The sequence below is a fragment of the Emys orbicularis genome, chromosome 3 (assembly GCF_028017835.1).
Source record: "Emys orbicularis isolate rEmyOrb1 chromosome 3, rEmyOrb1.hap1, whole genome shotgun sequence".
Lineage (NCBI taxonomy): Eukaryota > Metazoa > Chordata > Testudines > Emydidae > Emys > Emys orbicularis.
Genome location: NC_088685.1, coordinates 111,834,201 through 111,839,936, shown reverse-complemented (window position 1 = coordinate 111,839,936; position 5,736 = coordinate 111,834,201).

Here is a 5,736-nt window from a genome sequence, read left to right as displayed (position 1 = left end):
CCTGTCAAACCGGGCTGGGCTCAGGGAGTTTCCCCAGCCCCTCACGCGCCCCGCCCAGGCTCCTCCCCCGTCCGGGCCCATTGGCCGCAGTTCCAGGCCGCGGCAGTGACCGGCCGCGGGATGCTGCGCTGCGGGGCGAGGAGAGCCAGGGCGCTGGGGGCTTCCAGAGCCTGGGAGCCAGCGGGGGAAGGGGTCTCCCAGTGGCTGCCGCGGCATGGTGGGGAAGCCCGGGGGTCTGGAGGTGGAAATTGGGGAGGTGCGCGGGGCTGTCCCAGGGTCTGCTGCGAGAGCCATGGATGATTTGGGGAGCGACTGGTACAGTCCCCTCCTACTCTCCCCAGGCCTGCTTCGGGGGAGAGGTTGGTGGTGGGTCACTTCTGAGAACAGGCTGAGGGGGTTTCCCCAGCTGCTAGGAAGTGTGGGTGGCTCTGGCTGTAGCCAGCTGCTGGGCCCGACTGCACCTTGCTACCCCCTTCCTGGTGCTCTGGTTCAGAAGGGGCCTTTGCAGCAGATGGGCACCTAGTGCAAGGGGTAGCACAACTTCGCTTAAGTGGCTCTTTTAACCCTGTTCTGCTGATACTCACACCTGCTTGTCAGCTGTTTGAAATGGGCCACCTTGATTGCTTTGGCCTCTTTAGCACTACAAAAGTGATTTTCCTTCCCTTGGTATTCACCCCTTCTTGGCAACAGTTGAGAATAGGCCACTTCCACCTTAATTGAATGGTCTCGTTAGCACTGACCCCCTCACTTGGTAAGGCAACTCCCATCTTTTCATGTGCTGTGTAATTATACCTGCCTACTTGTATTTTCCACTCCATGCATCTGATGAAGTGGGTTCTAGCCCACAAAAGCTTATGCCCAAATAAATTTGTTAGTCTCTAAAGTGGCACAAGGACTCCTTGTTGTTAGTGCAGTTAGAGCAGGTCGGGGGAGCTAAATAAGCGTGTGGGGAGCGGAGTGTGCGGGGGAGGAGATAATTGAGAATGGAGTATCAGAGCAGAGAAGCAGCAGTGTGAGTGGGGGGAGGTATGAAGGAGTGAGGGGGTGAAGAGTAAAGTTACGGGCAGGGTAGAGGAACAGGAGTTCCTGGGGACCAGAGTGGGTGGGGATGGATCAGAGCATGGGATATCGGGAACAGTGACGTAGCTAGGATGGGACATTTGGGTGGGCCTTGACGGTGGGTGGGCAATGATGGGGGAGCCCCACACTCCCTCCAGCCAGCCTTGCGGGGGGCAATGGATGCTCTGGCCTGGGCCTCCTGGGGCCCCACACACACACCCAGCTCCGGGAGGAGAAGCCACTCTCCAGCAGCAATGGCTCCCATCCCAGTCCCATGCCGGTCCTGGCTCCCCAAGTGGCAGGACTACCTTTTTTGAGGATTCCTCTGCCGCCACTGGTTCACCTGAAGCTTACCCTCCTCCCAGTGGAAGATTAGTCACTGGGCCAAAGAGGCGTGCCCAGGGCCCCCAGCCAATTGTGGGCCCCTGGAAAAATGGGCACCCTGCCTGCTCTACCTCCCCGCCTGGTGCTCCTGCCAGGGAGCGGGGTCAGGGCACGAGAGCTTGCCTTGCTCCACCTGCTCCCTGGCTGGAGAGCAGGGCAAGCCCCTGCGCCCCAACCCTGCTCCCCAACTGGAGCACCAGGCAGGCAGAGAAAACCCCCACATCACAACCCCGCTCCCCAGCTGGAGCGCCGGGCGGACAGAGTGAGATAAGCTGGAGCTAAAGCAGAACTGGGGCTGGGGGGTGGGCCTGGATGCTAAGTGGGTGGGCCGCGGCCCACCGATGGCTATGCCCCTGATCGGGAGTAGGAGGCACTGCGCAGAATGATACAGGAGAAGGGAGGTAAGTGATAGACTGAGAATTGTGGATGGAACAGACGCTGCCTCAGTGAATGTCAACAACCACCAGTAGCAACAGAAGTGGCAGAAAGTCAGAATACAGTTTTTTGGGCCCTGTTCATGTTATAACTTGTAATCAGTTGCTGGCATGTTTGGCTGTACACATGGCTTGTGTTTGAATACAACAAGGTTAAAACTCCATTTGTGTCTGTGGTAAGTATACTAACTGTGTTGAGCTAACTGTATTTTGCTATGCCAGAGGCCTAGGGGTAGACAAAGCATCATGTTGTAACAAGTTTAGCTTTTTTGCAGTGTGGACTAGACACCCTAACTAAATTTGTATAACCAGTTTGGCTAGTCCTTCTTCACTGCTCTGTGTGAAGTATAAAGCCCACACATTGCCCCACATTTTGCTGATACTAATCAGTCAGTGTGCATGTCCTCCAGTTGCTTTTTCCCTTACTGAGTCCTGATTCAGAAAGATATTTAAATGTAATAGTGTCATTGGCTTCAATGGGACAACTCGGGTGCTTAACACCAGACGTGCTTGAATACCTTACTGAACAGGGGCCTCAGGCACTATGTCCAGATTTTCCCAGAATTCACTAATACAAACATGGTAGGGCAGATATGCAAACACAGTATGATGGCAGAAAAACTGCTGGGAATACAAACTGAACCCCATTACTTGTAACCATTTATCAAATAAAGATGAATAAGTATTGCATGGACAATGTCTGTAGTTTGTGTTTGGGGGTTACTTGCTGTGTGCTGAGCTTGTGTTTGTCAGTCTGTTTGGTTGTTTGAAGGACCGTGTGCTGTGGCTGGCAGTTGGAAGCTGTGAGCTTCAAAGGAAGGTCTGAAAGCTAGAAGCCTCTGGTAATTGGCTGAGCCTTAATCAGTGGGCGGGGCATTCACACAGGCCAGGGCTTTATAAAGGGGTTATAGTGGACCACAAGCTAAATATGAGTCAACAGTGTGATGCTGTTGCAAAAAAAGCAAACATGATTCTGGGATGTATTAACAGGTGTGTTGTGAGCAAGACATGAGAAGTCATTCTTCTGCTCTACTCTGCGCTGGTTAGGCCTCAACTGGAGTATTGTGTCCAGTTCTGGGCACCGCATTTCAAGAAAGATCTGGAGAAACTGGAGAGGGTCCAGAGAAGAGCAACAAGAATGATTAAAGGTCTTGAGAACATGACCTATGAAGGAAGGCTGAAAGAATTGGGTTTGTTTAGTTTGGAAAAGAGAAGACTGAGAGGGGACATGATAGCAGTTTTCAGGTATCTAAAAGGGTGTCATAAGGAGAAGGGAGAAAACTTGTTCACCTTAGCCTCTAAGGATAGAACAAGAAGCAATGGGCTTAAACTGCAGCAAGGGAGGTTTAGGTTGGACATTAGGAAAAAGTTCCTAACTGTCAGGGTGGTTAAACACTGGAATAAATTGCCTAGGGAGGTTGTGGAATCTCCATCTCTGGAGATATTTAAGAGTAGGTTAGATAAATGTCTATCAGGGATGGTCTAGACAGTATTTGGTCCTGCCATGAGGGCAGGGGACTGGACTCGATGACCTCTTGAGGTCCCTTCCAGTCTTAGAATCTATGACAGTGCCCCAAAGAGTTGGGGCCAAATTCAGTTGTGAGTCGATTAGTGTAATTTACTCAGTCAGAGGAGTTGTACTAACATACTCTGCCTTAAATTGGGTCTTTACTGAAGAAAACTTCCCCCAAATTCTAACCAGTTTTAAAAACTCGTTAAGCTAAACACTGTTGGTATTTGCCACGTCTTCAGTGACTGGTAGGGGAACCTGGGCCCATCCTCTACTCTGGGTTCCAGCTCAGGGGCCCTCCAGTTAGCAGCCAAGGCATGCACTGCTGTTCTTTGCTGCTCTGCCCAGAGCCTTCTCCTACCTTCGTGTCTCCCCACTCTCTGGGCTTGCCAGCATCCCAACTCCCTCCTCCCAGGGAGAAACTGTGGATCACCCTCTATAGTCTTAACACACCACCCTCCTCCCCGGGAGTGACTGCAGCCTGCTTTCCTGCAGTACCCTTCTGTTGTCTGCTCCCTCGCTCTATGGAAGTCCTGCTTGTTCCTGCCCTGCTGAGCCTGCTCCCAATAAACCCCCTACTCTCTGGCTCCTCCTCCAGATGCAGCCAGTGGAGTTAATTGGCTTGCCTGGTCATCTTAATCCGTTCCAGTCTTGTGTGGGTAGACACCCCATCACAGTAGGCCGGGGTGGCCAACCTGTGGCTCTTCAGAAGTTAATATGTGGCTCCTTGTATAGGCACCGACTCTGGGACTGGAGCTACAGACGCCAACTTTCCAAAGTACTGGAGGGTGCTCACTGCTCAACCCCTGGCTCTGCCACAGACCCTGACCCCACTCCACCCCTTCCTATCTTCTCCCCCCCCCCCCCCGCCTCGAAACAGCTGATTGGGAGGTGCGGAGAGGGAGGGGAAGGCGCTGATTGGCAGGGCTGCCAGTGGGTGGGAGGTGCTGGGAGTGGTGGGGGCGGGGAGTTGGTGGGGGGCTGCTGATTTATTACTGTGGCTCTTTGGCAATGTCTATTGGTAAATTCTGGCTCCTTCTCAGGCTCAGGTTGGCCACCCCTGCAGCAGGTGATGAGAATGACACTGCAACAAGAGCCAGGGTAGGGAACAGACAGGACTGGGAGAGAAATAGATTGCAGGAGATGGGCAGAAGGGGTCAGGCTTTGGAGGAAACAGGCAGAAGAGCCTGTGCCCACTACAGCACACTCCCTTGCAGAGCCTGGACTGGAACCCAAGACTCACCCTTCTTCTGCTGTCAGAAAACCCACTGGCAAAGTGTGTGTCTCCTCTCCCTTAAGTGCTGGTCCACATGGATGATGACAATTTACTACTGCTATCCGTTACTACCTTAGCTCAAGTGATTGAGGTATGTGCAGTGGATCTAAAGGTTCCAGACACATGGCTGCACCATTTGGGTGTCCACATGATGCCACAGGATGGAATTTCTGTTTTTCAGTTAGCTTTTTAAAAAACCCTAGGAAATACTATATGATCATGTAATTAAAGACTATTGTTATGCTATCCACCAGAGGCCAAATTAAGATTGAACAGGCAACCTTAGTTCTATCATTTTCTAATGTTTGAGTGCTTTACTTTGCAACATTAATGTTCTTTTAATGTAGCTTTGTGTGCGTAATAACTGATATAGGCTTATAATTGATATTTTTATGCTTACTTTTATAGTAAATAAGGGGGTCATATTTTTGATGTATGTAATATAATTTGAAGATATAAACTATGACTGAATTTGAATATTTAAATACCTTCCCTTGGCTGTTCATTCCTTGACACACATACCTACCAACAGAACTGAAAGCCAAGTCGGTTCACAGACACAAAAATTGTTAACAGGAGTTTTGACTGAATAAAGACTTAAAGATTTGGGGCCAGATCCTGCAGCCCTTAATCACATTCAATATGAGTACAAGCTATAGAATTGGATCTTTGGCCCTCTTAGTCACATAACTGACAGCACAATGTGTATATATTGCATCAGTAATCTTATGTAATATGTTCCAATGCTGACCCTATGTAAATTGGTACATTTACTCAATATCTAGTTCTCAAAACCCTTTTTTACACCATGTGACAGTTTCAGATAAGGAACTGATGAAAGAATGAAGTGCAATAAGAACAACTTGAAGTCAAAGCCAGAATCAAGCTGTGAAAGAAACAAACAGCGTTTTATTGAGGAAGATTTTTCCAGAGATGTTCAAAGGCCTAGTTAAAGCTCTCTCTCTCTCTCTCACACACATTATAACAATATATATATATATTATTCACTCTTGGAGAGAATTACTTTCCATTTGACATGATGTAGTTGGGGCTTTGTTCTGATTTCACAAACA